Genomic DNA, 23776 nt, shown 5'->3' on the forward strand with positions numbered 1-23776 from the left:
TCGGCGGGGGTGGGGGGATTAGGGAGCAGGTATTTGGGGCTGACATGCCTTGCTTCCGAGGAGCCCCCTGTGTTTGAGCAGGAAGGCGGGGGCTGCAGTCTGATCTGGCACCTGGGCCCACGTTGGTTACCATGGTGGTTGGGTTGAGGGGAGCACAGGGCCTGCCTGCCAGAGTCTGTGATTCCTCAACTGCCTGTTGATATCCTGCACCCAGGGGTCGGGGCAATGGAGCAGAGCCAGAGTCCCAGGACCCAGGTAGATACTCATAGGAAAGGACTGGAGCCAGGGAGAGAGGGAGGCAGGCAGGACCAGGCAGCCATGGCCGCCAGCCAGGTCACTGGGGGGCTAGAGTGTGGCTCTGTGCTTTCTGCTGCATTGGAGGGTTGCCATGTCTCAGGGCAAAAGCACACAGTGGGAAGTCTGCCATCACACAACCCTGAAGTAGACAGTGTGGTGTGGCGTACACTCAGGCACCTGGGTGCGATAGGCGTGTCTCCTCATTCAGTCTCCTTTCAGCACCTGGGCGTTGGATGGAGAGCAGCTAGCTAGGGTGCAGGAGTTCTTTCTGAGGAAGCTGGCAGGTGGAATGCTGCCCTGTGGCTGGGTGGGTGGTGGGGGTAGAGACCAAAATAGCCTGCTAAGCACTAAGGCTCAGGTTTTGTGCAAGGGGATTCTTGGAGGCGCCACAGAAGAAGAACCCCATCTGCGTGTTCTTGCAGCTCTGCTCCCCCTGCACAAACCTTGGATGGGTGCAAGGAGGGAGAAAGGGTGGGAAGGAGTATATTTGCTCTTTCCACCACTGTGCGGGGTATCTTCTTCCAAAGAGATCCATTGAGGACATGGAACACAGAGGCCGAGCGACCTGGTAGACCCTAGGAGAGGGTGTGCTGTGCAACCGGGGGAGAAAGGGCTAGACCTGCCTGACCATGGTGGATGCAAAGGGGGCACTGAACAGGTTTGTGGGCCTTGGTCAAGGCAGTGAGCTGCAGGGCTTCGTCATTATCCAGGAAGCCTCCATAAACACTGCTGCAAATCCTTTACAACCCCTCTGGTTTTCTCCTTGGGAGAAAATTCTAGAAGCAGAAACCTTGGCTCAGAAGACATGAGCGTATTTGGCTTGGAGATACAGAAACTCATGGATACGCCATGCCCTAGCGACCAGGATGCAGGTCTTGTGGCCTTTCTGCTTCCATGTTGATGTCTTGCCTTCTATGTTTGGTGAAAATACATCTCATTAAGTGTGTGTCCGCAGGCCTTTCATTCCTACTCTGCCATTAAATGCCTGTGACTATACACGGTGATGTGTCTTGTGGGGTCTTAGGAGTAGGAACCTACTTGTTGGCAGGTAGAGGAAGCTCAGGATATTTGGGGGACCTCGAGAAGAGGAATCCACCCAAATCGACAGATATTGCAGTCAAGTCTGATGGGAGTATTGCGCTTGGCTTTGGCCTGGACACACTACTGAAAGTTAGGACACAGTACTCTAGAGATTCCTTATGAGAAGTTCCAGCACAGCAGGGTTTCAAAATCTGTATGGAACAGTCCATCACTATGCCTGCCAGGCTTAGTTAAAATAGATGCTAAGAAACCAAGTGTGCTTGTGGCTGCCTCCTTGCATCTAAGAAACCATCCCAAATCTGTTGAACTGAAAGCCATCACCCATGTGGACTGGCACCCACTGCCACCACTACCAGACGTTTCTGTGCCTCACGATGAATGGGTCCCATGAAGCTCTGAATCTGTTTAGTTCACAATCAGGTTTGGGGACCTCACTTTGGAGGGTGGCAATGTTCTTTGATTGGGAAAATCCTATCAGAACCATACCCCAAATCATCCCAGAATCCTCTAGAAGTTGGTTGTTGGAGGGCTTGCCCTTTAGTTCAGTAGCATAGTCTCTGGTTAGGAGTGAAACAACTTTGATCTCCAAGGTATAGGTTACATTCATATTGGGTGGTGATTAGTTGTTGGTTTTTTTAATTCTTTTTTTGAGATCTAGGGTCCATGAGAGGCATGTCTTAGAAAGGAAAGACCAGAGGCTCATTTCAGCCAAATAGAGTTGTGAGAAAAGAAAGGAGGCAAGACTAACAGAGTTACTCACATAGAGTAGAAAAGACATTGAAAAGGTAGAGTATATGCTTATCTCCAATGGGAGTTCCGTGTCATTGAAGTTACAGGGTAGAAGAATGAGAATGCATGTCAAAGGTGAACGGAGATTCAAGGAGAAGTAAGCAACCCTAGGGCGGTCATGCAAAATGCAGTTGAAATAGGGTTTATGCAGATCTTCTGTTCGGGTTCTGGGAGCAGCAGAAACTTTATTTAGACTCCTGTCACTAGGTGATTGACCTCTGGGCCATTTCCTGGCCCACATCCTCCTGCTTGGGTCTGGCAAAGATATCATGAAACTCCCAGTAGCCAGCTGACCGTGCATGTATCATTTGCAGGTCTGCCAGAAGCATTGCTAAATCTTTAAATTTCAGGATTCTGTGGTTTTGGCCTCTTTGAGCTTGTGCTCTATGCTGGAAGCGAGGGGCATGCTTTCAGTTTTGTGTGACATTGTGTCTTCCTGAGTGCGGTTCCTGAGACCTCAACTAAAAGCTCTCCCTGTTTTTACAGGTGGTGCTTCGAACCTCAGGTGACTTGACCTCGTTGGCAGCATCCAGCGTGTCTGGCCTCTGTCTCTTCAGTGAAGATTCAAGTGCAATTATACAGGAGTGGGACCTCTGTCATCTCCCTGGTGGATGTATATCACAGTATTAAGTTGTCATGGTTCTGAACCTCCCACCAGGGTTGAGATTCAGGCCTTGACTAGGGTATCTTTTTTTGCCGACTTCTGTCTCTCTTCCAGAGGGAATGATAGCCGCTTCTTGTTGATTAACCTGGAGATGTACCCTTAACCAGAATGTCTAGAGTTTGATGCTTGGGGAAGATGACTTAGTGGCATATATGGAGAAGGTTCCGCAAGTCCCTGTTCCACACAAAACTTCTGAACTCCAGGTTGGCTCTGGTAATAGAATCCTGAGTTATTGCAGCCTGACCTTGTATAGATATTCTCTCGACTGTCAAGTTTCTGCCCACACTTGCTTTATTGGGCCATTCATCTAGAGCAAAGAATTCTGGGCATCATTACAAATGGATGTCTGAGTGGACTTCGGCACATGTTTTCTCTCTCTCTCTCTCTCCATATATATATATATATATCCTGTTTGTTTTTGTGGGTAGAATGGGAGTTGCAGAGGATGAGAGAGACCCTTCAGCAGGCTCCACATGCCTTGCATAGCAAGACACGGTGCTCAACCATAACCCTGATGTCATTACCTGAGCCAAAGCCAAAAGCTGGTCCCTTAACTGAAAGAACTTCGCAGGCATTCCTGGACAGTCTTTGTCTTTATGGAAGGGACCGTAAGAACCCCCTGCTGTTCTAAAATCTACCGAATTGGGGAGTATTTCCACGTCTGCAGTGGTCGTATACCCTCTCAGGCCCAGAGATACATAGCTGTTCTTGGTGGTGGAGAAAAGCCCTTGGCTCCCATGTTCTCATAGATGGGGAGGAAGTCCTCACTGCCTGATGCTGAACTGTCGAGGTTTTTGTGCCCTGGTGCCAACAGGTCTTCCAGAAGAGCATCTTTGTAAAAGATGAAATTAATTTGCCAGCCCCCGGGTGGCACAGATGGGTAAGCATCTGCCCTTGGCTGAGGTCAGGATCCCTGGATCTTGGATATCAAGCTCTGTATTGGGCACCCTTCTCCCTCTTCCCCGCTGCCCGACCCCGACTGTTTTTGCACCCTCTCTAGCTCTGTCGCTCTCCAATATGTGAAGTAAATAGAAACATTTCTAAGCAAATATTTCTAATTCGTAAATCCTTTGCACTTTGTGAGGACAATATTAGTAGAATTAAGGACACAGGAGAGGTAGATCACAAACCATGTATTTGTTGAGTCTTTTGGCCATACATCCTTGTGATCTACGTGCATCGATAGGTTAATGTTTTCTTGAACATACATTGAGGGTGCACTTGAGATGGCTTTGCTGGCAGGAGGTGATTTTATTAAAACACAGGGATACGACCCTTGGGTAGAAAGCGTTGCTTGCTGGGGTCGTGATGGGAGGCTGACTCTCTGGAAGGGCTTTTGGAGAGGTCAGGCAAAAGGGAGGTTTTGCAAGAACGTTGCAGGACAGAGGGCACCCAGGATATGGGAGGCGTTGCTCTTGTGAAGGGAAGGTGGTTTTTCCTTCTAGGAAGGCATTAATTGAAAGATTGTGGGGAGCTTCCAGGAGGAACGTTACCTTCCTCCTCTCAAAGGTCCTTTTCAAGGGACTGCAGGTTTGAGAAGAAACTCTGTTTTATGGACATTTCCTTCGGCCTCAGACACCCTCTGTGTTGTGGAGGGGAGGAAGATGTCAGGACTTCAGGAAACGGAGATCCGGGCCTCTGGCAGGTCACTAGCCTCGTTAAGTGAGCCTCTTCCTGCAGAATCACAAGGACTTTTACAAAATCCGGTCTGGCCGGGTTTTGATCTCCATCTGGGGAGAATCTGTTTTTTCCTTTCCTCAGCTTCAGGGCAGTCAGAGCGCCTGAGGAATGTCCCCCATATCACAGGTTGGGGGGCGGTGTGGTGTGCCAGCTTCCTGCTTGGTGCTCAGCTAGCCTTCTTCTCCTTCTTCGTGTGCCCATGACAAGTGTAGAGCCTTGCATGGTTAAGGTTGTTGAAGGAGGACGGTCTCACCTTCTGTAGCTTCATCCTGCTGAATAGGGGCATAGAGCTGTCCTTCCCTGTGAGTCATTCCTGGTCAGGTGGTGGAGGCACAGCTGGTGGAGGCCTCTGTTGTCAGAGTTGTAAAAGGAAGAGGCCACTGAGTGCAGGGGAGAACTTGTGAATGGATCTTCCTGAGCGGAAATGACCATCTGTCCTCTGGAAGTTACTGCAGTGTGAAGGGTTCCTGCAGAGATGGGGCATGGGGTGGGAAACAACACAACAGGGTTAGAAGAATAAAGAGGAGAATCCCCATGAAGAGTCCTCTGATAGTGGGTGAGAACCCTCCCCCTGGCCAAGAGTTGAGCCAGTCCTTAAGGAGAGGGATCCTTGGAAGTGGGGGATTTGAGCAGTGGTGTCTGGTAGGAACACAGAAATCTATCTGTGATCATGGGGAATATACAAACAGCATTGTGTCTTTCGATGGGCACAGGATCCACCTTGTGCAGCAGTTACAACCTCTGAAGCCTTTGTGTTTTGTAGAACTGCTTTATGCATTGGGTTCATTCCCGTATTTCCCTGAGAAATCCTGTTCGGGGTGTCATGTAGGGCCTTGACTGTGTACTCAGTAAGGACTTCCCCATGCCCCACGACATCCTCCATTCCCAAAGAGGGACAACAATGGATGCTAGGTGGCAACGTCAGTGGAACAGAGCACCCGTGCTCCGTTGCTTGAAATGGGAATGGTCGACAGGGTCGGTGATGGTTTTCATGATGCACCCACGCACTTGGCCCAGCCCAAATGTCTGGTGACTCTGGAGCTTTGGCAAGCCATGGACCGAGGTTAGAGCTTCATGGCCATTGCATCCCAGCTAGGGGCCCTTATCTAATCCCGAGTCTCCTTGAACCTCATTCGGGCTTTCAAGGGCTCCTTGGGTTGGGAGGGCCATTCTTGGAACATGCAAGCATTTCAGGCCCATATCGGGTTGGCGGGTTCTGGCTTGGGAAGAAGAGCCTTTTCTGTCAATTGCTTCATTGTCGAGGAGGATGAGGAAGGCCTGTTGGAGTCTGGATAAATGCTTGTATGGTTTATTGCCAATGAGAACCAACAGGTGGGCACTAGGATCTCTGCTTTGGGGGCAGACATGTTTGCTGACAGGCTTTGGCCTCAGCAGTCTGAGTTCGACTGATGACAGCATACCTGGTTCTTCTTACTCCCTTTCCCTGAAACTGTTGCCGTTGCTAAAGCACCTGTCCTCTGCATTTTCGTAGGGGCATCTTCAGTCTGGTGGACTTTAGAACCTTTCCAGAGTTAGGAGCCATGTGAGTAGAGCTGTCGGGACCAGGCCTAAGGGTCGCTGGGTGTCCAGTTGGGTTGGTTTCGGGTGTTAGTTCAGATGTATCTGGAAGTGTAAGGTGGTACTTGATAATATCATTGGCTGGCTGTCATGGTTTGGTGACCTTTGTTCTCTGTGACGCTCTGGAGCTGATGCCAAGTCCTTAGAGTCAGGGGCCATTCCCGTATGAATTGGGAGGTTCCTTTTCCCAGAAGGACAGTTGGATGCTTAGCTAAAGCCTTTGTTTGCCAGTGTCCCTGAGTAGGGGTGGCTTCTTGGATCCGTAGGACTGGGAGGGAAGAAACCAATCCAAGAATCCCTTTTGATTGGAGGTCCCGCCAGAAGATCCTTGTTAGTAAGAGTCACTGGTAAGTGGGAGAAAACTTGTCCAGGAGATAAGGGCACCCCAAGAGTATCCTCCACTCCAGGTGGAGAGCGGGGTCCTTCATTGTCCCCATAAGTCCCCAGAGAACCCTGTGGAGTGGTGTGTGTTCTCTGGCTTTGAGGGAAAGAGTTCCTCATCCCATCCCCATCCAGCTTGTCAAGGTGCTAGTTGAGTTCCACAGTCATGGGGAAATCAATTGCATGTTCCAGTTGCTGAATGAACTCTGAGCCCATGGGGTCCCGGTATTATGCACACAGAATAAGAAGCAAGGGGACTGCCCGCCCACAAGCTAATGTGGCCATGTTTCTGAGGGTGACCTCAAGTTGTCTAGCTTAGGTAAGCAACACAATAGGAAAGTCCACCAGAGTTAGACGTGAACGTCCACAAAGGTGGGTTCTTGAAACCGACTTTTCCTCTTCAAAAGAACAGTCCTTTCCAGAGATAACCAACTCAGGGCTCATGTCCTTGGAAAGCAAGCCCCGCTTTAACCCACGTGGCACCCTTATCGACTTAAGCTCAACAAGTCTTGTGATTGATCCAGAGCGATTGCTTAGAATCTGCATCACTGGGACTTTGCCGAGGAATCTCTAACCCTTGTCTCTCAAGGCCAGAAGCCAAGGGAAGGTCTTGCCATCGGACTGTGGATTTGGGCAGGTTCCTTTCCCTGAGGTGCCTGATAGATCTGGGGTTCCCACTCCTGCCAGGAAGTGACACTTTCCGCTCCTGTGGAGGTGGTGGGTAGTCTGGAGGCAAGGGGTCAGGCCAGCATTCCCAAGGGGCTTGCTGGCCACCAACTTCCCGAAAGTCAGCCTCAGTCCCTTAAGCCCTTTGGTCCCATCTGGGTCTTGGCATAGCTGTTTCCTTAGGACAGTCCCATCCAAGCCTTGGTCAGATCACCCATGTTACCATTGATGCCCCGTTCCAAGGAGAAGAGATTCTCATGGAACACCAGGAGATGATGAGGGTTGCCGTGGTGAGGAAATGCTTCCTGAGACTTTTTGACAGAGCGCTCAGGCAGGGTCAAATGTGCCATGCTTTAACGTGCTTCTGAAGGAATGTTTGATCCCATTTTCGTACGTCCTAGATGTCTAGCATTGCCGTCCTTTAGGCCAGGTGTTCCCTGAGGTGCAGCATGGTACTTGGGTCCCTAGTTCCTCTGGCATGGTGTCTGGGTGCTCCAGAGTTGGAGCTCAGATGAGGGGCAGCCTCTCCTCCCTACACCTCTTGCTGCTGCCAAACACACAGGCTGAGCGGGGCCCGTTTTGTGAGGTCACTGCCAGTGTTGAGCCCAGCATTGGTCACGGTCGTGTGCGTGGAAGTGACAGCAGTGGTTCCGGGGCAGCACCCTCGGGGAATCCAGCAGGGGTAGGGCTGCTGTCCCTTGAGACGATCCCAGGGTAGTCAAGGGGCCCTGGCAGTGCTGCTTTTTCCTGCATGTGTCATGCTCTGCAGGGTTGCCGGAGACTGCAGGGGACAGTGGAAGGAGAAGCAGCCCCTGCAGCAGACAGGGGAGATGACGGGAAGGCTGCTGTCCCGCCCACTCCCAGGTGGGCCCTGTCTCACCTGACAATGGATTGTTGCGGGCCCAGATGGTTGCCTCGTGCTCTAAGTGGCAGTCATCGGCAGGGTCCAGGCAGCCAACTTGGGTGTGGTGGCAGACTCAGAGGGTCCTCTTGTCTCATCCTCAGTGTTCCAGTGCTGTATTCTGGTGGGCTGCCCAGAAGTCTTCTCTTTGGCCTACGGAGGTCAGGCATAAGAGAGCCATTCCTGCAGGTGTGTTTCCTTGTATGTTCACGCCAAATCCTCCTCCGGACCCAAATCGGAGCCACAATTGGGGGCCCAGGGCCCTCCTGGTTCCCTTTGTTGGAGCACCCCAAGAGCCTCTGGTGCCTCAGAGTCGTGGGCAGACTGTCCTGTGGCACAGCTGTTTAGACAACGGATGGAGTGGTGTGAGATAGCGAGTGGCATGTGGCTTGGGGCAGGTCTTACTAGAGGCCTGTGGGGTTTTGCGGGACGTGTCTTCTGAGGTGTTGAGGTAGAGGTTTCCCTGCAGGACCCATGCGTGACCTGAAAAAAGGGAAGTTTCCCGAGAGCCCCCTGGGGCTGAATGAAGGCTACACTGCCAGGGTCACTCAGGCCCTTTCCCTCACCGTCCTCCTCCATAACGGCGGGGTCCTCCTCCTGCTGGGCTGTTCCTTCCCCAGCCTTTCTGAGAACCCTGGACATGCCCTTCTCTGTGGGGGGAACCTTTGCCCACACGAGTGTTGTGGTGGCATGGCAGAGACGACATGCTCCCAACTCCCACAGGAAGTGAGTTTTCACAGTCCATGGTCTGTGGGTAGGTGGTGGGTAAGTTGGGAGCAGGCAGGGTGGCCTTTTCCTGGTGGGTCTTCCCTGACGACTGAGGGATTGAACAGAGTCTCTAGAGTATGAAACTCACATAGTGAAATAGTGCCATGAGGGGACCCACTACCTCCCACGAGGTGTCTTGGAGGCTCAGGGCACTGGAGGTGTTGGTCAGATCATATGGGAGTGTCTGGCGGAGATGATTCAGCTGGAGACCGGACCTGACTCCGTGCCCACGGGGATGCTCTCTGGGTCAGGTGAGCTGTCCTGTTCCTGTGAGCCTGGGGGCTTGCCTTGTTTGCTCATTTATCAGGTGCCTGAAGTGGGAAATGAGGCCACCCGCCACTGTTTCTTCCCAACAAGTGTCGTCTGGGAGAAAGCCGTCTGCTGACTTTTGCAGGGATTGGGACCTTCCTCTACTCTCCTCTTTGTGGTCAGAGGCTAGGGCAGCACCCCAGGTTTTGTGCGGTTTGCTGAGGTGCCCACAACAAGGACGGGGCAATGAGGGAGAACATGTGTCCATGTTCATTGGCCCCTTTTCCTGCCCGACTCACCCTGTTCCCGATTCATCCTCCTCTTCTGCTTCCCTTGTTGTTTGTGTCAAGTGCACAGAAGGGAAGCTTCTTGAGAGCTGAGAGCAAGAGCAGAACTGTGCATGAGCACAGACTCCCAGGCCGCAGAGAACCAAGTGGGGACACCCAGGCCAGCCTCCCTTCCTGAGGCCTGTCCAGCAGGGTGAGCCATGCCCTGCCGACTCCCAGCCCTCCTCCCTGCTCTGCTATCTGGAGCTGCTTCCCAGAGTCAGTGGTGAGGGGTCAGGGTGATGGTAGGAAAGGGGTGAGGAGGGCTGCCCAGGGATTTCATGCAGCAGTTCCGATGCAAAGCCTGAGTGCCTGCTGGAGACGAGGGCCTCCAGGGTGGGCATCGTCAAAGCAGGGAAAGGGGAAGAGCTGGGAGGAGGCACTTATGGACAGAGAAGAGAGGAAGCCTAAGAGATGGAGGTGGAAGTGAATTACAGGTGCAGGATGTCTCCTTCCGTTGGAATCGTCATCTTTTGTGGAATCCTGCTCTGGGTCAGAGAGCAGCGATGATGCTGGGTTGGCTCCGCAGGGTGCAGAAGGGTGTCTGGTTGTCCACCTGCTCTTCCCACCTCCAATTCTGTCCAAGACCTGGAAGCCCATTTGTGTGATCCTTTCCACCCTGGAGGCCATTACTGTCCCTAAGACTGCCTCTGCGGGACTTTGTCTTCCTCTGTCCTTGTTCCTGTCTCTCCCTGCTCTGCTTCTTCCTCCTCCTCCTCCTCCTCCCCCCCTAGAAATGCTCCATGTCCTTCCCACTGCTAAGCTCCACCAGTCCTATTATTGTCCAGGAGGTGGCAACCAAGGAAAGACAGGAGATATCCTGGGTTCCCTGGAATCAATCCCCTGATCCCTCGGTGCAGGGAGCAGCTGTCATGGGTCTGGGATTGCTGGGGAAGTGCAGGGAGAGATGGCCCACCACCTCCCCACAGCCCTTGTCTGCCCAGGGACTGAGATGACCTTCCCAAGGACGTGTTTCAGGGAACACAACACCCTCTGTTTCCTTAAGTGTTTCAGAGGTTGAATGGAGACGGGAGCACGGGAAAGTATGCAGGTGCCCTCAGCTGTGCAGATCAGCCCTGGAAAACGTCCAGTGGAGTGGTCACTCAAACACCGGATCCCTGCCAGTGCTCGTCCTGAGGCTTGCAGGGAATGGACAGGGTAGGGGTGTGTGTAGGGCCCTGGGCAGGCCTGAGGAATGTTTGCCGTTTGGGCATGACTAAAGAGTGCGGAGCACAGTCAGCACTGTGTGCCGGCGAGGTGGGTTTGTGAGAGGAACCGTGACTCCCTGGCCCTACTCCCAAGAGGCTCTGTGCTATGCCTCGATGCCAGCTGGTGAGAGGTGTAGTGGACCCGGGGCAGCAAGTGTGTGAAGCAAGTCCAGCAGCCCCTTCACACAGGCTCGGGGGACCATGGCCCACGAAAGGGGTTCTCCAGGGCAGCTGCATGGGGGCGTCCTACCCTTAGGAACATGTCCACAGGTCAGACTTGGCTGGGGTGTGAAGGCTGGCAGAAGGTACGATTTACGGGAACCTGTGTAGTGAACCCAGGGGAAGTACGCTTTCCCTTCTGAAGCTCTGGGCATCCCCTTGAAGGTACAGCAGCTTGGAGAGAACCAGGATGGTTTGGTAGTGGAGGTTATGAGGGAGAGAATTTAGACCTGTCTTCCACCTCCTGGCTCAGACCAGAATGTAATGTCGCGGTTCTTTTGCCCAGGAGAGTGCGGTTGGGGCCGCCAAGTCCTGAGCATGACCAGGTCTGGGCCTGTGCCAAGAAAGATGGCAGAATCTCTTGTGCACCATTCCCGAGAGGCCATGAGCAAAGAGACCAAGCTTTGACATGTGGCAGCGGCCAAGGGAGGCACAAGCAGCCTTGAGGGTAAAGATCCTTCAAGGAGCTGCGCAAGGAGTCACGTGGGGATGACAAACCTAGCCTACCCTAAAGGCCCATGGACACCTCGTCTGTTCTTTTCATCCCGAAACCGTGACATGAGCAAATCATGCCTGTGGCAGAGCATCCCTTTCCTTGGTGGTTTTTGACCCACCTTCTTCATTCTCCAGAGCGGCAGGGTCAACCCCATGTTCCCGGGAGCCGTGTCCCAGTGTTCCCCTCCTCAGTGCTGTTCCCTACCTGAAAAGACTCCGTCCTCACTGGTGGAGTAGTACTCGATGCTCTCTACCAGTAGATCTGTAAGAACTGAAAGAGGAGCAATGCCGTTAGGAGAGAAACCGCCTCACCCATTCATCCCAAGTGTGTTGAGATGTCTCTGGGCCAGCATCTGCCTGACCCTTCTGCTGTGCTCTCAGAAGTTCACAGGGCTGGTGGAGCCGGAGCCCTTGGAGGAGACGGGGATTGGAGTTTCATGCCTTCTAATGTGACCAGGATGCTGCAGCAGTCACCTCAGTGTCAGTTCTGCATGCCCATGACTGCTGTCCCCTCCCAGCACAACCATTGGAAACTCCAGTCATTATGGGACTCTTGACGTGTGGCTAGTGGGAGTGAGCAACTGGATGTTTTTGTTCCCTTGATGATTTCCGTGTACTGTGCTGAGATAATAAATGACTGTGTACAATGGATACTAGACAGACTCTTTCCTGGATCGCTCAGCGCTAGAAACCAACCAGGAGCGAGAGACAAGGCCTGCTCTCCCGCGTATTGCTTGGGCATCAGTGGCTGGCCTGACAGGGATGTTGATCAAGGGAAGACGTTTCCGGGCTCACACACACCCACCAGGTGCTGCTGGAGGTCTTTGGACCCGAAGAGATTAAGGTGAAGCCCCAGTTCCTAGAATAAATGGGGAACAGATTCCGTGCAGCACTGATCTAAAGCATACAATGTGATGTTCTCGGGACAGAGAAGCTGCTAGAATAGATAAGGGAACCACAAAGGAACACAATGAGCCACAACATTTCTGAATATGAAGAAGTTGGTGGCGGGTCCCTAGAAGCTGACCTTCCAATACCTTGGATGACTCCCCTGAGACAACAGGAGGGTGCTGGCATACAAAAAGGCAGGGGCACCTGGGAACAGAAGAGAAATGCCCAAGGAAATGCGCTCATGTTGGCATCACGATGCTTCCCAAGAGGACCGCCCAGAAAAAGCATCCTCTTCTGAAACAGCGAACAGAGTGAAAAGGCAGCCCACAGACTGGAGACACCTTTGGCAATCCTTATTTCAGAAAATGTGTGTTCACTGACAAAAAGGGAAAACAACAAAGAAAACCAACCAAACAAAAGAAGACCGGGATTTCACCAAATGAAAGAATTGAGAAAAAGACTGTAATAGTCTGTGCTGCAAAGGGAACAAATAACTCGGCCAGTCAGACAGACGTCCTATGAAAAGATGCTGAACGTAAGGCATCGTGAGGGTTATGTGTATCCAAAGGATGCTGAACTGTGGCATTGTCAGTTAGGGTAGTGAGGACCCAAACCAGGAATTCAAACCCAGGACCCATGTTGGAAGGAGGCAGAAAATTGGAGACTTTGTATGCAATTCGTGGAATGTAGACTGGTGCAACTACCCTGGAAAAGCCCGTTGAGTGTCCTCAGAGAGCAGCAAAAGGTACTCCCGTGGATCCCGCACGTGCGAGTGAGGAAAAGAGATGTTGGAAAATCAGATTCTGTTCCAATACATGTTTCTCATGAGAGAAAGTCTTGTTGGCTGCCAAAGAACCCTGAAACCCTGATTTGGCTCTGTTTCCATTCCCAGGCACTGAACTCCCTTGAGTTGTCTATTGACCCAAACCTTCCGAATCTAACAAGGCCTTCTTGCATGGACATATGGCTAGCGAAATGGGTAGTGATTGTCCTGTCACACCTGTTGAGGTTTGAGGTTCTCTTTGGCCACCTTGCAATGCACAGAGCACCCTTCGTTCCTACATGGAGGGGGCCCAGGTGCCCCCAGTGATGCTCAGTCACTGAAGACCACCTCATTCCCCCTTGGATAGGACACCTTTTGGGCCCACCTCCAAGAGCCCCAGCAAGGACCAGTGGTGGGTGTGGGATTTCCTTGGGAGAAGGCCAGTTGCATTCTTAGACACAGTATCTTCAGGGAAATGGTAGATCTCCATGGAGAAACATGGAGTGAATTGGCCCCATCTGTTCCCTGGCCACTGCCCCTTTGCGCGGGTCCTCCCCAAACGGGCTGTTGCACACGGCTGCCCCGGAAGCTGCCTGCAGAAGGGCGGAAGTGTGTCGCAGCACTCAGTGCTTCCGATGAGGTTGGGAAGATGCATCGTGGGGCCTCTGATGCAGAGATGTGTGTGTGTGTGTGTGTGTGTGTGTGTGCGCAGTGTCAAGAGGGAGGTGCTGTGACCATTCTTGCCCGAGACCTACCTTGGTGGGAGAGCCCCATGGACACTGACTCAGTAACAGGGACACACTTGTGTCTTTGGGGCACAGTCTAACCCTTCCTAGTTAGCGACGGGGTTTGTTTTCTGGGGGAATTGATGTGTACTTGCAAGGAAAGAACACCTCTTTCAATTGTAGGTGTTGAAGAGTTTTCCCATGAATGGACATTCATGACGTGACAGTGATGGGAAATCTCCCTGAGAACGTGGGCACCATTAATTGCCATTTTGAGGGGACCAGACACATTTGAGGGCACAGCATTCACCCACTTGACACCCACACCAACCCTGCGAATCACAGTGCATGGATTCCCATGGAAACAGACCTCGTGCCCAGCACCTGATCCTACAGCACCTAAGAGCAGCTCGGTAGCTTCAGGGGGCAGGGTCACGAGGCCTCAGGTCTCGGTCCGGAACATGACCCTTAGTCTTATTGCAACAGGATCTGGATTCTGGGTGGCTCTCAAGATGGAGCCTGCAAGGAAGCCCCACCTTGCCCATTTTCCAGGTTGCTCCAAAGCAGTGAGTGACTCTAGAGGACAGTATACTTACCACGCTCCCTTTCCAGCAGGGCCACCTGCGATTTCAGAAAAAAAAAAAAAAAACATGGTGAACATCAAGTCATGCCTTGTCCTGTGTGCACAGCTCTTTTGTTCTGTTGGTGATGGGCAGGGTCATGGGCAGTGATGTGGAATCCACCTAGAGGTCGCATGCCCTGGGTCCATTGGGTGGCACAGCGGTGTCAGTAGCACCCATGAAAAAGCTCATGACCCTATGGACTTTAACCGAACCTGCTGTTTCCTGCAGGGTCTTTGGAATGGGATCTCCCTGGGTAAGAGTCGCTTCCTCAAGAATCTCCTCACCAAGGACATTGTACGTGCTGACGTGTTCGGATCTGATTGCGAGTATCAGAGAAACAAGGGATGCTGTACCTCACCTGAAGAAAGGCTAACTTACCACCACCTTGGTGAACAATGGGACCTCTCCTTCTGTGCTGTCCATGTCAAGGTCATAGTACAGGCTAGCCAGGGGATCTAGGTGGATACACCTAGAGTGTCAGGACCCTGACGGGACTCTTTGGGAATCGCTCGGGGAGCTTTGCTTGGCGTGCACGTGTGGACAAGTGTGTGGAGGTGGGGAGCTCATCAATATGGACTGAGCTTCAGTGGGCCCTTCCTGGATGGAGGATGAAAGGTCCTGGAGAGGAGCAGGGATGTGAATAGAAACTCTGCCTCCTGTTGGAGCTACGGGGCCTAGGGTGGCTGTGAAATAGTCCATCTCCAAGGCACAGCTACTGCCTGCCCCCAAACCTGCACCACCTAAGAGCAGCGCAGTAGTTTCTGGGGACAGGGCCATGAGGCCACGGGTCTTTCCCCAGAAAATCCCTTTCTGTTACTCCGACCCTTCTTCTCAGTCCCGCCGGACCTGGAATCAGGGTGGTTCTCATCATGGAGCCTGCGAGGAAGCCCCTTTTCCAGTTTGTTGCAAACAAGTGAGTGACTCTAGAGTACAGAATACTTACGGCCATCCCCTTCCAGCAGGGACACCTGTGATTTCAGAAAAGAAAACCATATGAACATCAAATCAGGCTTTTCCTGTTTTCATGGCTCTTTTGTTCCCTGGGGGATGGGAGGAAGCCAGATGGGGAAGTGTGCTAGAGGCCCGTGAGCCCCAAAGTATGATGAGAAAAATGAGTTCTCCACAGGTGCGCCCAGTCTTCCTAGAGGTCCCATGTTCCGGGTCCCACTGGACAAAATAGGTGGCAAGGAGGAATAGCTGCTACCTGTACCCAAGCTCCCTGCCCTCCAGATGGTAGGTGATCCTGCTGTGGTTGTCCCCGCCCCCCTGCAATGCCTTCGGGGTTAGGTAGCATTTGGTAACTGATTCTCAAACTTCTCCCTACCCTGTCAATTGTGCATGCTGAGATTTTTTTTTATGTAACCTTGATTTAAAAAGCCAGAAGACTTTTGTGTCTCCCCCAAAGAAAGGCCAGCATACCGCTCTGGTGTAAAACAGGGTGTCTTCCTCTCTATTTTTTGTTGAACATTCACCCGCCTGTCCATCCAGCCAAGCTAGGGAGAGATCCATAGAATGGTCAGTCCACCAGTGCGGCTTGGCAGGAAGAGCTCAGGGAGTTTCGCTTGGGGTGGGCATGCCCAGGAGTGTATGGCGACATTGGGTTATGCAGGTATGGACTGAGCATGTTGCTGCTGCATCAAGAGAGGTCAGAGCAAGGAGCAGGAGTGGAGAGAGAAATATTGACTCTGAACTTGAGCTACAGGGAATGGAATCTGGGTGACCTCTTCAAGCCAAAAGAGGGTAAACACTAAGAGGCACAGTCCATTGTACTGACAGGTAAGTTCTTCCAACCAACGACTGTGTCGTGGTCATTGTCAAGACCGTTTCTTGGCCGCTCCCACCTATCTCTCACCTCTTCTAGGAGATTGTATTTTTGCAGAAAAACACTGTGTGGCAGGGTTGCATTCAATGCAAGCACAAGTACCCTAGAGGTTTCTATTTGTTCCTGAGTCATGCAGGGTCAAGAAAACCAAAGACCCAGGATTTCTACATACTGACATCTGAACGTTCCAACAGAGTCCCCATCCACAAAGTGCTGATACTTCCCAGTCTTCCTTTCCTGTGGCATGCCGATGTGTCCTTGGAGTCCGTGGGACCCAGTTTCCCAGGACCCAGCCCCCCCAGTCAGGAACCAGGCGAGAGAAGGGCACTCTCTAACCTGGCCATGTAGCAGATTGTCAGGAAATCGGATCGGGCCCGGAGCTAGTGATGAAGCTTTCCTGGCAGTAGCCATCTGCCAGTGAGCCTTCCCTCTGTGCATTCAATATGGGAGCATTTTTGTAAGGCTGGTGATGATGTTTTGGTCGACTAAAGTAGCTTCTGACTCCTTTGTGTTTTGACCCTGTCTGAGAAACATCCCGAGCTAGGACAGATGTGGGCCCCTTCTTTTCTCCCCATCCCTGTCTGAGGAAAGGGAATCCTGAGCAGCCCTCCAGGTGGAGCTGTGTTCAGGGAGGAATGTGGTGTCCTAGGGGAGTGTGCATAGTGGGGATGAAGGAGGTTTGGCTTTGAAACTTTGACCCATGCCTTCAACTCCATTCAGCAGGAGATGTCCTCTGATGAAACGCATGCACTCAACACACCCACATGCCCGGTCCCGTCGCATAGACCCACGTGAAAACAAGCCCCATCCCTCAGATGCACCAAGCATACCACCAGAATGACCTACTGGTTTGCAGGGACTGTAGCACAGGGTCCTGGTTTTCTACAGGATGCTCCTGCTTGTTCAGTCCGCCCCAGCCTCCATTCCCAGGAGGAACTCAGAATGGGGGAAGCTCTCCAGACCAAAGGAGGAGAGAAAGCCCTACCTTGTTCTTCAGCTAGATCTGTCCCCCTAAAGGGAGTGATGGGAGAATAATCATATGGGACATATCCAGTTGCTGCCTCCTGCACTTGGAGATAGGGAAACCCAGTAAGGATCCCAGCACCCTTTGCACACCATGTGCACACATCTCTGTGCCCTTGTTGTCATAAGAAAGCTAGATGGGATACAGTCATTGCATCTATTGATGAGGGAGCAGAGGGCCAGCTGAAGACAAAGCAAAAGCTGGCACCTTGCATCCTCTCTCCATCCGCTCCCCCTCAGTAATATGTGTAGCATTCCTCAGGCACCCCTGATCGCCATAAGAAACAAATAGTTAACTTTCAGAGATCACAATTCTGCAAGACAGAGTCTCCCTTGGTTTACAAATGTCCTAGAGACCTACAAACAAAAAGTTACCTTATCAATAGCACAATTTCCAGAGACAAATGACTCTATTCGTCAAGCCCTAAATAAAGTTAAATTTCTTCTAAACCAAATCTCACTAACAAAGATGCTTGATAGCAGAAATGTGAATGGCTTGCCAAAAGACAACATTGATCAAGTCTCAAAGCCTCTGGTATGCCAGCACCTTGTAGGCCCTCTTTAGCATATGAAAGGTCCATTGAAACCTCCCTTCCCCTCCTGGCAAGGTACATAACCTGTCATCTCTCCCAACCCAGAGCAGCAGCTCTTCCTGCCCACAGGTCCTGTCCCCATGCTTTAATAAACCACCATTTTGCACCAAAGATATCTCAAGAATTATTTCTTGGTCATTGGCTCCAGACTTCAGCCCACCGAACCTCACCTAGGTTCTAGAATTTCATCATATGGCGCCTGAACGTGGGGCTATGAGTTTTTACATTTGGATTCTAAGCTTTGGTGCAAAATTGGTGAGTACTTTCTCTCCTTTACTTTCATTTCAGGGCTTTTCAAGGAATATGGTCTTATTGGAACACTTGCATGTCAATTGCTCAGGCTGTAATCCTCTTGCCCGTGGCTGCTCTATGGGGAAGAGAGCTTCTGCCTTTTGGCTGCAAGTCTGTACCCTGGCCCGAATGACAATAAGACCCAGAAACTTGATACCCTTTCTTTATTCCTGTTCTTATATAAAGTTGTCTCTCTTGGGCACGCGACAGCCACCTAAGTCACCAGGTCGGCTTCCAATCTTGTACTCTCGTGTGAGGTTTCCTCCTGACTGATATCATGTGATCCCCTCCACATCCCTGGTCTAGCCGCTTCTGTCCGAAAGACCTCCACTGGGAGCCAGATGAAACCAGTACCCGATTGAATTAAAATGCAACTGGGGACTGTTTCCTAGGGAAGTTGGCTGTAAGGACCACTTGTGTTGGAATGTCGCATAGACCATGATGGATTTCAGTCTTTACTGTTTCTTGCCAGTGTCTTCTACAGACTTCTTATAGCTATGAAACTCCCCTTGTAAAAACCTTCCTAGTATTTCCATGGGTTAAAATAGCAAGGGGCGCCTGGGTGGCTCAGTGGGTTAATCCTCTGCCTTCAGCTCAGGTCATGATCTCAGGGTCCTGGGATCGAGCCCCACATCAGGCTCTCTGCTCAGCAGGGGGCCTGCTTCCTCCTCTCTGCCTGTGTCTCTGCCTACTTGTGATCCTGTCTGTCAAATAAATAAATAAAATCTTTTAAAAAAATGGCAAAACAGTATGCAGTCGTCGGGACAGACGATGGCATGGCACAGTGTATTGGTTCATTCACCAGGCACCCATCGGCAGCCTAGGATGTGATGGGGAAGGGGAGGGATGCCGGAACCCCTCCAGGGCCTTTTATGGCAGGAATGCCTTCCCGGGGAAGGCAGACTGGTGATGAATATCGATTTTTTTTGAGGGATGCCTCCGGTCGCTTTTGACACAGGGGAACCTCTGACATATCCTGGAGTTGGGGGGGATTTGGTAATGGACATTCTTTACTTTTCTGGGAGCATGGCCTCAGTAGGCGTCTTCAGTTCCCAAGGATTCTACCTTGGGGTGCCTTTTAACCCACTGGAAATAATTTGGATTGCAAAACCTAGGAAAGGACTGAGCTCCTGTAACACTGCATGGGCTCAGTGGGATCTATCAGTTAGGTCTCCTCTGCAGGAAATGGGGAAAATGGACCTAGGACACCTTCATTGCTCATACCTAGGCCTTCATTGCTCTGCACCAGGACCCCAGACTAAGGGGCTTTTGCAGAATGTGTTTGCCCAAATGAGTCAGCTAGTAAACTTAGTTTTGACATGCTGGATGATAATTATGTTAGTAGAACTTCAGATAAGCCCAGTTTGCTGGGCCATCCCTAGCAAAGTGGACTCTGACCTTATTTCTCTCTGTTTCTCCTAATAGATGTGGGGGCTTCTCCCTCACTCACTTCCCGTGTTAATGGCTATAACTGGAGCCAATTGGGGTTAGTCTAACTTGAGACAAAGACTGTAAGGAATATTCCCAAGCAGCTGCTGAAACTCCCTTTGTTTCGGGGAAGTTTCCCTGTCTTCTCTGGCCCGACTTGGACTGCTTAACCCCTTCCCCCTCACTGGTGGGAAAGCATGGCGTCTGCTCCTCTGTTGGGACTTATGAGCTCTAAAACCGAGAATTCTTTCTCTGCCTATTGGCAGCACCTTGTTTCCTCTGTTTCCCCCTACTCCTGTTTCTGTACCAATGTGTGTGTGGCCTGCATGACTAGCCTCTAAATCATGCACCACAGCTCCTTCTCTGTTCACTGTCAAGGAGCAAGAAGAACAGTCCTTAGATCTAACACCCCTCCCACTCTAGATCTTCCCATGCATGTCTCAGGTAAACATTCAAAGAAGTGGAGTGGGCCCAGGTGGAATGTAAATCAGTATTTGAACTAAGTTAAGTTTGTTGGTTTAATTAAGATAGACATGTCTTTGAAGTTACAGCAGTAAATGTGAAGCTTTTATTCAATCAAAGTTTACTGAAGGTCAAATAAGCTTGTGTTATTTGTTAAAATTTGTTAGCAAAGAGATGACTAAACTGATGGTTAATTGTCTGTCTCAAACTTTTAATGGATAATTGCTGAAGTAGCTTTCAAAGTCTTTGATAATCTGAAAGTTTAAAGTTTTGCTTGGAAAACAAATATAATTAAATTATGGACATCTAGGTCTTAACCAAACAGGGTAAAATGCTAAGTCATTAATTACTAGATGTAGGTTTGTGCTTTTGACTTCTTACTGCAAAGAAACTAAGAGTATTTAAATCTATTGGTAAACATGTTTTGCGCTTAACTGATTCATAAATTTGCCATCTGAAGAATTCTGTTGTAACAGATCACAATTGCTTAATAACTAAATGTGTTTCTAAGAGTATAAAATTCGGCTTAGTGTAACTAAGACTATGGAAATAAGGGAAACTCTGTATGTAGGAAAGTAGATGATATGTAAGAAAGATTTAAGTAATGGGAATACATTTTCTTGAGGGTAAGAGAAGGTAATTTTGTCCTAAGTGAGATGGTGGTTTGGAAAGAAATTATTTGGGACAAAACCTGAATGCAAAAGAAAGTTGTAGAAGGTTTGTGAAGAGAAATCTTCATAAAAGGAATTTTAGCTATGGTCAGGACGGACTAAGATTGAAATAAATGGGTTTTAAAAGTACATTGGTGTAAGACTGAAATTGTCTCTGTTCAAAAGGACAAAGATTTCTGGGGGAGCCTGGGTGGCTCAGTGGGTTAAGCCGCTGCCTTCGGCTCAGGTCATGATCTCAGGGTCCTGGGATCGAGTCCCGCATCGGGCTCTATGCTCAGCAGTGAACCTGCTTCTCTCTCTCTCTGCCTGCCTCTCTGTCTACTTGTGATCTCTGTCTGTCAAATAAACAACAAAAAAAAAGGACAAAGATTTCTTAGATTAATTGATCTGCTGTTAAGAAAATGTAAATGGTTTTCTCTTCACCAGCCCCGAAAACCCAGTTTCTATGTTTTGTTTTATCACGTGTTTAACATCCCTAATTATATTTAGGCATGTGCTTTAAAACTTTATATTATTTTAGCAAATACTGACAAGATTTAAGTTGTAAATCTCTTTAACTCGGGCTTTTCCTTGGTATCTCAGGCTTTTCCTTGGTATGCTAAGTTACTCTTGAAATACTGCTAAACTAATGATAAACCTTGGGTTACATTTGGGAAAATGCTACAACTATTATAGAGATTATGCATTTCCTAAAGTTTTAATGTTTTGAGAGATCATCACTTGATATTGTAATTACGGAAACGTTATGTGTCACAGAAATAACCTGATTTCCTTGCCAGCTAAATTGTAAACTCTCGTCTTGTCAGCTCTAACCATATCCATTCTGAGTTTTTGTCATTTGTAATTGTTTTAATTCTCTTGTAAAATGAGTTTTATCTTCAAGGAGATTCATATAAAGGACTTTCAGGACAAATACAGATATTTGATATACTTGAAAATCCTAAAACTGAAATGGGTAAGAATTTCCAAAACTAACTAAAGCTGCATTCACCAGATTTAGTAACATGGGACTAAATGAATTAAAAGATTATAGTGTTGTGTCTCTTAATGTTTTGTCTTATTTTAGACATTGCTTGTTCTCTAATGTTTGCTCTTCCAGACTAGGGATATTTTTTCTTAAGTTATCTGTAACTTACAGAGATGTAAAAGTATTGATTTGTAAACAAATTAAGGCATTCAACTTTTCTCTCTGTCTGAACCCTCTGAAACAAAAAAGGCTCAGTAAGTATTCTTTCTTCCTTGGCAATCAGTCATTTGCATAAATTCAATAAGAGTCTGTTCTCCTTATAACAGGACAGCATTGGAAACATGGGTTATTTTACCAAGGCTTTGACTGGAATGTCATGTTTGAGAAAGACATGCATAGACTCAGATATGACTAGATAGCTTTAAGGAACTAAGGTTGACTTTATGAAACCTGGAGCCATAAAGCCCCTTGGGACTGTTGGCCTGATACCTTGCTTACAGAGTTGTCAGCAGCCTCACCAGGTGAGTCAAGAATGTCACTTCCTGGCAGGATACTTTGGGAACCTCAGGAAGAAGAATTCACCCAAATCGACAGGTATGGCAGGCATGCCTGATGGCAAGTATGTGGCTTGGCTTCTGGCCTGGAGAGGCTACTAAAAGTTCAACCTAGAGATTCCTTATAAGAAGTTCCAGCAAAGCAGATTCTAAAAGATCTATATTATCACACTCACTGTTCTTGCTGAGCTTATGTAAATAATAGGCCAAGTTTGTTAAAACTGGACTTCTCAAGTGAATTAGTCCTGATTTGGCTATCTCTGGAAATGAGGGTTAATTTAAAGAGAAAAACTATGTTTTAGTAACACACCTTTATGGATGTTAAATTCTAGATTTGATTGTCTTTAAATGTTTGTTTATCTAAGCTAAACAATTTGTGGTAAACTTCAGAGAAGTTGCACAATAGCTTCTTTAGTCGATCTTATTATTTTGTGGGGATATTAGCAGAACCCCATGGCACATGATTAAACAACTGGAAAATGGGATTGATTCCCCTACAATTGTATAACTTAACTAAAACCTTTTGTGTGGCTGGGATAATGAAGTTGCCTAAAAGCCAGCGTACCTGCTCCATAGGATTAACTATGTTATTAGGACTTGTGCAGATAATGGATGACCCCACTTTCTTTGAATGGATTGGATGATGCATGTGGGACTCCCCTTATCTCCCCACTTGCCAGTTTTCTCCCACTTGCCAGTGATCCTCTGTATTCAGGATATTGTTAAGGCTGGGCCACTCAAAGGGCACTTAATGGTTTCATCTCTTAGTCATATTTATCCTAGAGACCACCTCTGTTGAGGTACAATTGCAAATAGATGCTTTAGCTAAGCATAGAACAGCATTCCTTGTAAAAAGAGCCTCAATGCTCACTATGGGACAGTCCCTGACTATAATGACTTCATATCAGGTCCAGATTTGTCTTAGAAGCCAAAGGCCACCAATGGATGATGGAGGCTGACTTATTAAATACTGGGCCATACTTACAGATATGCCAGAAATAATACTTAAAAGTTGTCAAACTTTAAACCTAGTTACCTCTATGCCTGAACCTGACCATTGTACCTCTTTCTCTATAGAGCAAAAACTGTTCAGAGGTTATTGATCTTGCTTACTCTATTTGGTCAGATTTAAGAAGCCCCTGTTGAAAATATAAATGACAGTTGGATTACTGATGACAATAGTTTTCATAAAAAGAATAAGAAAAGCTATATATGCCATAGTGTTCACTAGCACTTTGTAATTGCCAAAGCCTTAAAAATAAACATTAACACTGACTCCAAATATGCCTTCCTGGTACTACATGCCCATGGAGCTATTTGGAAGGAAAGGAGATTGCTGTCAAGCCAGTTATAACTCCCAATCAAATATGGGCCTAAGTTACAAATCTCTCCTTATTGCTATACTGAGGATGGCATATATCAAATCTGGGATACATATTTGTGGCTTCACACCCATTATTGGACAGCTCAGTCAAAAGACAGTTTTCTGCTGGGAACAAAGAATCATACGTATGATACTTGGGCAAATAGCACACGATATCTAGGATGGCTATCATTAGAAATGTGTTCCCAAATAATAGTACTCCAGGCTACTGACTGGTTTGCTACTGATTGGGTAAGGCAACCTGGCATTAGATGGTCAGCTTCAAACGGAACCCACTGGATATGTGGAACTAACCTGTGGCCCTGCCTTCCTCAAGG

At 49.1% G+C, this 23776-nt stretch overlaps 1 long non-coding RNA gene and 1 pseudogene across 1 annotated transcript in view; both read left to right on the plus strand.

Moving 5' to 3' along the window:
* LOC122900614 overlaps nucleotides 1–3670 on the plus strand; it is a 191447-nt gene extending 187777 nt beyond the window's left edge. Inside the window, exon 17 of the long non-coding RNA XR_006383272.1 lies at nucleotides 2614–3670. This is a non-coding gene — a long non-coding RNA (uncharacterized LOC122900614). The remainder of the gene's footprint in view (nucleotides 1–2613) is intronic.
* A 5288-nt stretch (nucleotides 3671–8958) lies between these two features.
* The window catches only part of LOC122899229, a 52624-nt pseudogene continuing 37806 nt past the window's right edge, over nucleotides 8959–23776 (plus strand).

Source organism: Neovison vison, chromosome 2 (genome assembly GCF_020171115.1).
Source record: "Neovison vison isolate M4711 chromosome 2, ASM_NN_V1, whole genome shotgun sequence".
NCBI lineage: Eukaryota > Metazoa > Chordata > Mammalia > Carnivora > Mustelidae > Neogale > Neogale vison.